Source organism: Gymnodraco acuticeps, unplaced genomic scaffold, assembly GCF_902827175.1.
Source record: "Gymnodraco acuticeps unplaced genomic scaffold, fGymAcu1.1, whole genome shotgun sequence".
Classification (NCBI taxonomy): Eukaryota; Metazoa; Chordata; class Actinopteri; order Perciformes; family Bathydraconidae; genus Gymnodraco; species Gymnodraco acuticeps.
The window spans coordinates 1,171,011-1,183,152 of NW_022991003.1; the positions used below are offsets into that span (position 1 = coordinate 1,171,011).

Sequence of the window (12,142 nt, forward strand, 5' to 3'; positions counted from 1 at the left end):
GCTGGGAATACATGGGAGAAGGATAGGTTATAAAATGGGGAAGTCAAATAAAATGGCTTTATTTTTAAGATATACCTGTCAGACCATAAGACTGTTGCCCTTACAGACACAACTGCAACTGTTTTAGTTCATACCTATTTTTAGTCGGTTGTGTTCACACTGAGCTGTGAGAGAGGAAGTGATATGTACCGATTAGTAACTCATTGATTGGCCAGTTTAGGTGACTGTCACGCTGCATCATCAGCACATGGACCCTCATGGGGAAATCAAATTAGCATTTTACTGCTTGTTGTGTGTTATTTATCTTCTCCGTTGTCACAAAGAGCTCCTGCATAGAAATGGTTTATTATGAGCATCATAAATCAAGCTGGACAGGTCACTTTTGAATAAGGAGCTAACTAAATGCAGCTGCACACAAGAAAAACACAACTTTGTAAATACATTTCAATTTTATTCTAGATAAGAGAACATTTATGCAGAATATTACTTTGATAATTGTGCTGAAATGTTGCTTGCAAATGTTCAAATTACTAAATTGCTCCAATAAATCATGCATTGGTCATCTTTGATAGACTCTTGAAAACCAATGCAGTTATTTTAAACTGCACCATATAATACATATTACGGATCTTAACCCTCTACATACAGTATGTCATATATCAGAATTGTGGTATTTGTGACATCCATTAGAATGTAAACGTAGTTACTCTTTCCCTTGTCTGATAACGACAAATAAAATGCATAAAATATATCTAAAAATATCAGAAGAGTTCATATTTTTTTACAATAATGTTCTGCTTTTTTAAGTCTATGGTGGAATAGGTTAACTCTGGATATGCTTCAATATGGTGTACTTTCACCTTTGAAAGGCTACAATGGGATTTTAAATAGATAATGGGAATAATTATAATCCTGTGGGGAATTATGGAGTATAGACTCAGTAATACAATTTATACTGAAAGCCTGGGAAGTAAATTAGCGCTGATGAGATAGAAGCAGAATAATTGTTTGAGGATAGGAAAGTGTATTGGATAAAATGAAGTAGTGGCCTGACACATATCTACGATAAAGCCCTCTTAACAGCTGATGTACACCTATGTAGCGGTGGAGGATTATGCATAGGAGTCTTACACTCTTCACCCTCAAAGGTCAGCATGATGGTAATTTCAAATCCAAAGTACATGAGAAAAGATACAAAACAACAAATTCCTGCTTTTTTAAAACTCTGACAGAGAGGATCAGAAACAGAACATGTTACAGCTGAATGTGTCAAGAATAACAACTATGAAATCATGCTTGCTTCCATCTTGACTAATATGCTACCTCAGTAAACCATATTGATTTATTCCACTGCTGTATGTAACACAACATGCAAAAGTGTTTCAAGGAGCCATAGATTAAAAACAAGATTGCTCAAAATGGATTAGTACTTTACCAAACTGAGACGTCCTGAGATTTTAAACGGGGATTTTCTCAATTTGATTTGATTTCAACACCGGGATGACCTCCAGGACACAGTAACTGTTTATTACTTTTGTATGTACATATTTTTTATGTGAGGGGAAAGAGGAAGTTATCAGAGCATGTAATACTTATTGAGACTCTGTTTCCGTCTAGTATTTGAGATATAGTGGAAAGGCAATATATGCTTTGAAATGATAGTACACTTAAATTGATTTGTAGTTCTTATTTTCTCTCATGCTATGGCCATACATGTGTTATATAAAATGCTGTGTTGTTGAATACAGACAAATAACTAACGACAATTGTAGAAGATGAGGAAAATCAATTCTCATATATGTACGTAAGATGTAAGGCTCTAGCCAGGGGAAGTTAGCATAGCATAAAGACTGGACATGGCTCATAATACCCGAGGCATGAAAACAAAGGTAAAACATATTGATTGGTGAGCTTAGAATTGATGGTAGGCTGATTGTTTACCTTTAGATACAGCTTAGTTGTTTTACTCTGTGTCCAGTAGGCTATACTAAGCTAAGCTAAGCCAAGCCAAGCTAGCTCCCTTGGCTTCAGTTATATGGGATATTTCATTTGAGAATGGTTTTATTTTCTCATCTAACTCCCAGAAAGAATGAAAACAAGGGCCAGACTGCCTGACTATCTCTTTTAGTGGAATTCAATTTTAAAATAATATTCATTGTATTGTTTTCTTTAATTTATGCAAATTCCACCCCTGTCTTAAAGGTGGGGTTGGTCATTTCGGAGAAACCAGCTCGAGTGCGCTAGAATTTGAAAATACACAACCGGAGAAAATCTGCCACTTCCTCACAGAGCCCCTCCTCCAACACACACGAACGCGCACATGACCAATCAGGGCACGAGATCAGTGTGAGCACAGATGGAAGGCTGACAGGCAGGTAGGCCATCCAGTTATTTTAGCCGGGCCGGCTAAGATGATTGGTCGTGCTTTTTTCAGTACTACGGCTTCCACAGATTACATTATTTTATGGATTTTTTGTCAAAGCACTTCAGATATTCATGGCTATCGGGATGTTAAGAGCATTCCATGGAATATAACACAAAGTGTATCTCGAGCCGGTTTCTCAAACCTACCTACCCCACCTTTAAGCTATTCTTGATACAGTGATTATAAAGACCGATATAGTTATTAGGATATGTTTTATTCACTAAATGAAGACAGATTTTCTACCTGAAAATGTGTCTGAGAGAATTCAGTGAAATGTCTCCAGATGTGTTTATTTACCTATGAAATAGTACTTTCCAGGGTTTATCAGATCATCCAGCTGCTGATTATCCACTTGGATTTCCCCTAAAGGGTTAGTGAAGGTTTATCAGTCACTTTTTATTTTCAAAATACACCAACCTACTCAATCAGTTAAAACACTTCCTGCCTTGGAGCGTGAGCGTGTAATAGCCGTTTATACTCCAGGTCAGTGAGCAGTCCCTGTGGTGCAGTTAGGGTTAAGTGTCTCGCTCCGAGGCACCTCCAAGCCATTGTTAACGCTGTTAATTGTTGTGAGGGAGGTAAATCATTTGAATTCCTTCTGCAGAAAATCTATGCTTGTAATATCTGATACTTGCTGAATTTTTTAAATATACAAATGTCTTTCAAAGTGATTTTCATCCCTTCTTTGAGGAAGTTTTAGTCGAGGATTACAGAGGCCCGATTATGTGTTTAATGCAAACAAACTGACAGAAAGTTTATCCCCAAATGAAGATAAGAGGAACTGGAACAGGGATTACTATCACTATCATGAACAACACAATATATGTGTTTCTTGTAAAAGGACATAGGAATTAGACACACACTCATAGCTGTCATCTTAACAACTTTTCTATTTGTTTGTTTATTTATTTATTTTGCTGCTCTGAAATAAGTCTAGCATTTTTTTATTAAAATGGGATACTGAACCAATCCTTTTGTATACTTGTATTTTCGTATTCGGGATTGCTGGAAACGTAATTGCGATCTCTCTGTCTGTAAACACAAACTGAGTAAGCTTGACATTAAAGTTGACTTTTAAGTAAATGAGAAATATTTTAGATTTTTTTTTTTTTTTTTTTTGATATACTTTATTAATCCCTCGTGGGGAAATGGTTTCTCTGCATTTGACCCATCCTAGTGTTAGGAGCAGTGTGCTGCCATTTTGAACGGCACCCGGGGAGCAGTGTAGGGAACGGTGCCTTGCTCAGGGACACCTCGGTAGCACTTGGTCTTGCCGGGACTTGAACTGGTGACCTTCCAGTTGCCAAGCCAAGTCCCTATCGACTTTGCCACCCTATCGACTTCGCCCGTAAACTCTGCCAAGGGACTGTGTGCACTTTTCTCTTGCAGCCACAGATTTATTTACTGCTTGGAAAATAGTTCAAAAATCCTGCGTGGTTAATGGTTGAGACAGGGGCGGTTGAAAGATGTCTCATGGAGGTTGGAAGTGTGCTCCCTACTGTGCATGCCACTGTTAGGTAAATTCCCCGGGATCCCTGTTAGTCACTGAGGCCATGATACGTACTGCTGGGAGTCTGGGGGCATGTGCCATGCGGGTGATGCTTTTTCAGGTGCCTTGTGGTGAGAGCTAATCCTGTTTTCTGCCTTGGGATGGAGGGAGGGGATGCAACAGAGATGGTACCGGCCCCAAGGAGTCAGTCATCCATGTGCACAAGGAGAGATAGTCTAATCTTGTCACAGAGACAGGGGGGGAAGAAAAAGGTCCCATGTTATCAGTTGCAAATACTTCTGCTTATGGAGATGATTGTAAAATCATACGAGCACATGATAGAAACTGAGAAAAAGTGTTAATTTATTTGTCCCTGAGGCTTTGTTCTTGTAGATTCATAATTCACTTATGCATACATCTATGCTATGTATTATTTCATTCTCTTACAGTACCCTTGAAATTACTTTTCTGTCATGATTACTGGTGGAATTTTCACACAACATCCAAGTCGTCAGTTCTTGTTTTCCATTTTGTTTGATTCCCTGTTGTCCATTTTAAATGTTTAAGTGTTAATTGTTGTGCTGATGATGTTTGTGAATGATTAATCTCCTCTTTTCCTACTACTCAGTTGTGTGTATAGGTTTCTTCTTTTACCTGCAACTCTACCAAGGTTGTGAAGGAAGTAGTTGATGATGTACAGTTGTTTTTTCCGGCTATTCACTAAAACCTCTTATCTCCTCTGACTCATTTTATAAAATGTCAGTTAATCGTCCTTGCTTCCTTTGAATATCATACGTCAGAGTGAAACGCTTGCTGCTCTGCATGCCGTGGTCGTGGTAGTGGTAGCACAGCGGGCGCAGTAGTGGTAGCACAGCGGGCGCAGTAAGAGTGATATTCTCGGAGGTCCCGTCAATGTGACAGAGTGGCAGGAATAATTTTTGCATACCAAAGTTGACAGTTTTCAAGTAAGAAAACAATGGGACAATTCCCTTATCAGGCTCTGCTTCACTCTTAAAATACCCGTCAGCAGTTTTGATAAGGGAGTTGACTTCCTGGTTTCCCTCAAGCAACTCCTTATGTATTAACAAAGGGAAGCCAAGCAAAACATGTCTGCTATTTCAGCAAGGAAGGTCTTAAATGCTTAAATATAGCTGTGAGGGCTCCAAAGGGAGAATAGCACAATACCTCACATCAGATTACATCGTTTCCAATCAAACATGGGTGAATACATAATTCTAGGTAAAAAAAATAAATCAGCTGTACATACTACATGACTTGATTTTTCCTTGACTCCAGGATTTGAGCCAATTCATTATCTGCCACTATTGATTCAATACAATTCTGCAGAAATATTTACTGTGCTTACCAACAATGTAGTTTGTTCACAGGGATTATGTTGAGGCTTTTCCCTTTACTGAAGTGGGTTATATAGGTTATTGTGTATACAAATGGTCTGCCCATTGTATGTGATATGCTAAAGGGGGGCATCTCTAAGTGGTGGACCAATCAGTCTGCCAGCTAACCAATCAGAGCAGAATGGACTCTGGTGTCAAACAGAGGGTAACATATGTCACAGTAGAGACAGGAAATACAAATATGAACCTGAGAATAAGCATAATCTGTCCTCTGTAAATACATTGGTTACTAACATTAATTAGAGTCCCAAGCTTTGTAATCCCACCAAAGGTATCCAGTAAGTGGATATTTAATTCATGACTACTATAACTGAATTTATTTTAAATGTATTTTGTACCCACCATAACTATTTAGATTGATTATGTGTAACATGCCTCAAAAATAATTGTACCGTATAAAAGTAAAATGTTAGTTCAGAATTTGCAGCTGTATCTTTAAAGCAAATCATGTCACTAACACAGCAATGTGACATGGAAAACAGATGCTGGAAATAATCTGGAACCAAATACCATGAATTGAAATTAATTGTTTTGCCAGTAATGAGGCAGATGAGATGTAGAACATCTTGCCGAGGATGAACAAGGTGTCTCCAGACCATTACTGCCAAATACTGTGCAGACGAGTTACAGAGGCACAGATGCTCCAGCACTTTGCTTTGGATCCAAGGTCTTACTTTCCCCAGCCAGGAAATCAAAGGGAAGTTCATCCCTTCTGGTTTAAATGCATCAGCTAGTTCTGTGTGTACATATCAAAATGTGGAAGATCAAATGTTCGCAAATCCATTTGATGGTCGCAGCCTTTTACCCCGCTTGCTGATAAATGTTGCTCAGCTGGTGTAATGATATTACGGATATTTGTGGTTGTAAAAGTCATAACACATAATTACTATTCGGCGTCTTTCATTATCGCAGACACAACTTGTCATCAAAGCGTATTAGTAGCATCTGGAGTAAAATACTGTTTTACAAAATCAATTATTGTTAATGTGAATATCAATAATTTCACCATGAAGTTCTTTTGTTATTTATTTTCTGGAATGAAAGAACAAATTAAGTGTGGCATCTGCAACCTCCGAAGGTCTCTTTGTGCTTTTCAAAGTCTCATCGTAAGTCCCCCACAGAGAGGGAAATGGAGCATGTGGTTATTAGTGGCAGCTAGTATGTGAAACCCAGAAACACTGTTGTGCTCCTTTCAAAAATATTCTCGTTAGCATGAAGTTGCTGCATGTGTAAATATATTCATAAATAAATGGTTGGCCATATTTTAAATGAAAATGCCTGATGTTTTATTTGTTATGCTCAATGTTTTATTATATATTTTAGCCTAAGGTACATTTATGCAGACTCCACTTTGTTAAGTATGCCTAGTTTATTTCCGTGAATTCCTTCTCTGAAATAACAATGTCCTTGCAGTAAGTTTGAAGGCTGTGCATTTGCATTCATGTTGATTGTTTAAATCATGAATTACTTTAGTTATCAGTTTAAATCACTGTTTAGCCAGACTTTTTACAACATTTTCCTCCTCTCTGGAATATCATTCAGGTATTCTTATAATCAATATCTCAAACTGAATAAAATGTATACATGTGAAAGTCATCGCTTGTAGAGAGGGGGCAACAGAGAAGTGTTATTTGACCCTGCATATCCTTTAATAACTAAGCAGTCTTTTTAACGTCTGGTTCACGATTTTCTTTGACATTGTGTTTGTCCACAGAAGGCCTTTGCTTCCAGTAAATAGATCTCCTATAACCACTGTACTCAGCCACACATTAGACAGCAGACTAACCGGTGACTAACATATTGAAGCATTAAGCAGCTAATGACCAAAGAGCCCAAAACAGAAATACATTAAAAGTGAATATTGGACATCATGTGGCCAAAAAACCTTAATAGAGACATCCATCTTCAGACTGTATTATCTTGGCAATGTGACCGGACGGGCTGTTCAGGGCATCCCCTCTAGTACACGCTTCTCAAAAAATGTTTTTCAGTAGAAGCTTTCTTGAGATCAGTGAACAACCGTTGAAACAGGTCTTCCTCTAAATTGCTTTTGACTTAATAAAACTAATTAAATAGCAATTTAATTTAATTTCTCCCCGGGCGCCGTTCAAAATGGCAGCACACTGCTCCTAACACTAGGATGGGTCAAATGCAGAGAAACAATTTCCCTACAGGGATTTAATAAAGTATATCAATCATATCAATCATTTACTCCAACAAAAGGGATGTGCTTTAAATGCAAAAAGACAAGAAATTAAATGCACATACAATCTGTTGATACATTATTAAAACATTTGTATATAGAGAATAGGAAATAAGATTGTGGCTGTTTGAACAAGGAGTTCGCTACATGCTGCAGTTTAACTTAAAGGGGACCTATTGTGCAAAATCCAGTTTTTCATATATTTTCTACATCAACATGTGTCCCCTCTGTGGAAAGAGACTCTGAAAGTGTCAGGAACAAGGATTCTCTCTCTTTTTGTCCTGATCCATTTCTATAAAAACCTGTCTGAAAATGAGCTGATCAGATTTTGGCCACTTTATGATGTCATAACGATTTTTTTAGCTTGTGTAACCATTAGCCAATCAGCAACCAAGGTAACCCCCCCCCTCCCTTATCACCTGAATCTCCTCCTAGAGCACCATTGAGTTCTTTGTAACCAAGTCTCTCTCAGAGGGGCGTGGGGAGGGGCTCCTTATTTTCATCTAAAGTAACAGACAGAGAATCAGCACTTTTGAAACAGGCCTGAAACAGAGGGGATTATGGGTAATGCTGCAATGATCTGTTTGGTGTTTCGAGCCAAACACTTCAGAGACATGTTTGTATTTATCTGAGACCTATTATATATTGTTGAAAAACAGTATAATAGGAGACTTTTTTAGCACATGTTTCACTTTCAGAAATGACTCGGCAATACATTTGATGATGCGCACAAAGAAAGTGCCTGACTGTTGATCTGATCTTATTTTTTGGGAGTTAAGTTTCCACTGTTGCTTGGTTTTTGCAGGTGTCTGATCGAGTGAAAGGGGAACGCTGCGGGGGAATGTGGATTAAGGGGAGACGTAGCCCACCTCACACCTCCAGCCTCCCACCATCTGCACAGTAAGCAGCACCAGCAGCTCTTTGGAATCAGCAGGACAGCAATTACTGCCTGTGAGTATCATTGCTCTTCCCGAATTATGAGACGGTCCCGCTGATCAGCAAGCAGCGCGCAGCAATTTTAGTTTAGTCTAACATCATCTCTAACTTCACTGCACTGAAATGAGCTGGTTTTGCAGGCTGTGACACATTTTAAATCCAACTATGAGCACAGTAAAAGAGGGAATGATAAAAACAACACGACACCCTCTCACATACAACAGTGTGAGGGTTTTATCACTGGAGGCTCAACAACACTGACTCATCTCACTGGGAGTCATAACATCTGATCTGCTCATATCAAATGAGTTAATTAGTGTCTATCAAAATCACTACATCCCAACCAAAGAATCTCCCAGAATGCATCGCTAGTAGAATGACTTTTGGTGCTCTTTAACCGGGGCTAAGGCATTTAAAAAAACTGCAGTTAGTAAATGTTTAACATGGTCTCCATCATGCCTGTGGTTAGTGTGTTTTATAGGTTGTAGTGCATGTCAATGGTCTGCAAAGGCTAAAATCACAAAGTTCATGCCAGGGGGCGTTTCTCCATTTGAAGCCTTTGTTTTCTTCTGTAACATAGTGACATCCCATATGTACAGGGCCGTCCCTCCCTACAGGCCGATCATGCAGACTGCGTGGGGCCTCACCTTGCAGAGGGGGCCTCATCTTGTCGAGGCTCCACAAGCCCCCGTCCCCCGTCGACGCTCGCAAAACAGAGGGCCTCATCATATAACTTTGCGTGGGGCCTCAAGTTGGCCAGGGACCGCCCTGCATATGTAACACATGCACTTTTATTGGCTAGCGCTCCAACATATTGCATGTGATAGGCTAAGGGACATCTAGTTTCAAACAAGGAACAAGTACAACTTTATTTAAATGTTAATAGATGTAAACGCTGTGTGTCAAGCAACTCATTAGCAAAAAACATTATCCTTACCTTAAAATATTTAACTGCTTTAACTAAATATAACCATAAATATGTGTAACAATGCTTTAGTTGCCATTATTTTGTATTAAAGGTCCCATGTCATGGCCATTTCCACTGATCATAATTCCATTGTTGAGATCTACTAGAATAGATTTATACTGTGCAATTTTCCAAACTCACATTGGTTTCGCATACAGCATCTCTGTAAAGTATGTGTATTCAGCAGTATTCACTCTCTCCACTAAACGGCTCGTTGCAGCTCTTGCCCCCCCCTCCCTGTGAGCCCAGTGTGCTCCGATTGGTCGGGACCCGTCGGGACGTTGTGAATCGCGCTGAGCTCCGTGGAGGTGTGATTTCCTTGTTTAGCGATACACAGCGAAACACAGCCAAACTCATCCTGAGCACACACAAAGTCACAGCCGAAGTAAAAACAATAAGTGTGGCTTGATATTGAGTAAGAAAAAGGTTGATAAACGCTGTGAGAATGGGTCTGCAGAGAGAATGGGTCTGCAGAGAGAATGGGTCTGTAGGGAGAATGGGTCTGCAGTGAGAATGGGTCTGCAGAGAGAATGGGTCTGCAGAGAGAATGGGTCTGCAGAGAGAATGGGTCTGCAGAGAGAATGGGTCTGCAGAGAGAATGGGTCTGCAGAGAGAATGGGTCTGCAGAGAGAATGGGTCTGTAGGGAGAATGGGTCTGCAGTGAGAATGGGTCTGCAGAGAGAATGGGTCTGCAGAGAGAATGGGTCTGCAGGGAGAATGGGTCTGCAGTGAGAATGGGTCTGCAGAGAGAATGGGTCTGCAGAGAGAATGGGTCTGCAGAAAGAATGGGTCTGCAGAGAGAATGGGTCTGTAGGGAGAATGGGTCTGCAGAGAGAATGGGTCTGCAGAGAGAATGGGTCTGCAGAGAGAATGGGTCTGCAGAGAGAATGGGTCTGCAGAGAGAATGGGTCTGCAGGGAGAATGGGTCTGTAGGGAGAATGGGTCTGCAGTGAGAATGGGTCTGCAGAGAGAATGGGTCTGCAGAGAGAATGGGTCTGCAGAGAGAATGGGTCTGCAGAGAGAATGGGTCTGCAGAGAGAATGGGTCTGCAGAGAGAATGGGTCTGCAGAGAGAATGGGTCTGCAGAGAGAATGGGTCTGCAGAGAGAATGGGTCTGCAGAGAGAACGGGTCTGCAGAGAGAATTTCTCCGCGATCCCAACTGTCTGTTATCAGCCTGCAGCCAGGGAGGAGAAATCAGCAGAGCTGCCTGCACTGAGTGTGTGTGTGAGGAAGTCCGTGGATTGGTCAATTTGGACCAATCAGCAGGGGCTTAACGTAACGGCTCTGCGGACGTAACGTAACGGCTCCACGGATTGGTCCATTTCGCTCCGGGTACGGATGACATCATGCGTACCCGGAAGAATCAAATGGACAGTGACGTATCTCCAACGAGGCGTTTTGGGGAGGTATTTTCTGTGTTAGAGTTTTACTCGCTACAGGCTGTACTTTGAGGGTTTTGACTCTGCACACCATTTACATGCATACAAACCTTCATAACACACAAGGGGACGGGTAATAACCGGAAAAGCATGACATGTTACATTTTCAACATGAGAAAAACTAATGAAATCTGTTGTTACTGTTTTTTTCTTTAGCCCTTATTTATACAGGTAAAATCTCATTGAGACACAGGGGCTGCAGTCCAATAGTCCATTTAGCTTAGGAACCTTCCTAACGGAGTGAGATGACCCGGAAGTCCCTCAGTGGCAGCCATGACAAGTGCCGTTCCAATTCTCTAGATGATAGGAAAGGAGTTTTCAAACTTGCTTTATAACCTCCTTTAGCTTAGGAACCACTGGACCTCCCTTGACGAAAGAAGAGGAGAAAATGCTGCCCCACAATGCATTGCAGCCGCAGCATTTGCCATCACACAACATTCAGCCATTCACGGAAACAAACCGATTATGACCGAGAAATGATATCATGAAAGTTACGGTGCTTATTAAGCTTTTTAAAACGGTAAGTTGCCAAAGTGCTTTGTTTTGATTGTTCATCAGTATTATAATCAAAAAGAGAAATATGAACGTTAGTTTTTACTGAAATGATCAAATAAAGTCAACATCTCAGTCTTTACTGAGCTGTGTGGGGTTTGTTCAACTTTTAAAAGATGTTTGAATGGTGATATACACAGTGATAGATGTTAAGGACTAACGTTTATAATAAATACATTTGTATCGATTTTAAGATCTTTTCATGCAATCATACGTATTGGGATCATTTGTATTAATGTGGACCGGAGGGAGAGGGTGACGAGCATAAGTTTCACTTTCCTTTTTTATTTCAATTCCAACTTTGGTCATGAAGAATATGTTTCTCTGTTGTCCACGTTCATAAAGCAACAGCATCAGAGCACGGTGCAGAGTCTCTAGATGAGTTTACAGTAGTCCCTCGTTCTTATTAAACATCCATGTTGTAGTCCGCTATAGAAAACTGTAGTTTCCATAGTTACCCCACAGCAGCAGCAGACGCACATTCATGACGTCCGCTGGCGCATCATAAACACGTCGGATAGTGAAAGTGCAGTCGGATTCTCTAAATTCTCTGACATATTTTCTGTTGTAAGCTAGTTTTTCATACTCGTTCGTATTGAATGAGTGTTTTAATTTATCCCCTGCATTTAAGCTGCACCATTTACCTGGCTCAATTTGATTTATTCCATTATGTGCTAAACAAGACATGAATGAAGTTGTTTTTACTTTGATTGCT

The 12,142-nt window shown here is 40.2% G+C and overlaps 1 protein-coding gene across 1 annotated transcript in view; it reads left to right on the forward strand.

Moving 5' to 3' along the window:
• lingo1a (leucine rich repeat and Ig domain containing 1a) overlaps positions 1-12,142 on the forward strand; it is a 147,131-nt gene that overhangs the window by 60,725 nt on the left and 74,264 nt on the right. The window contains exon 2 of the mRNA XM_034236111.1: positions 8,338-8,483. The gene's annotated coding sequence lies outside the window, so the exon portion shown is untranslated. The remainder of the gene's footprint in view (positions 1-8,337; positions 8,484-12,142) is intronic.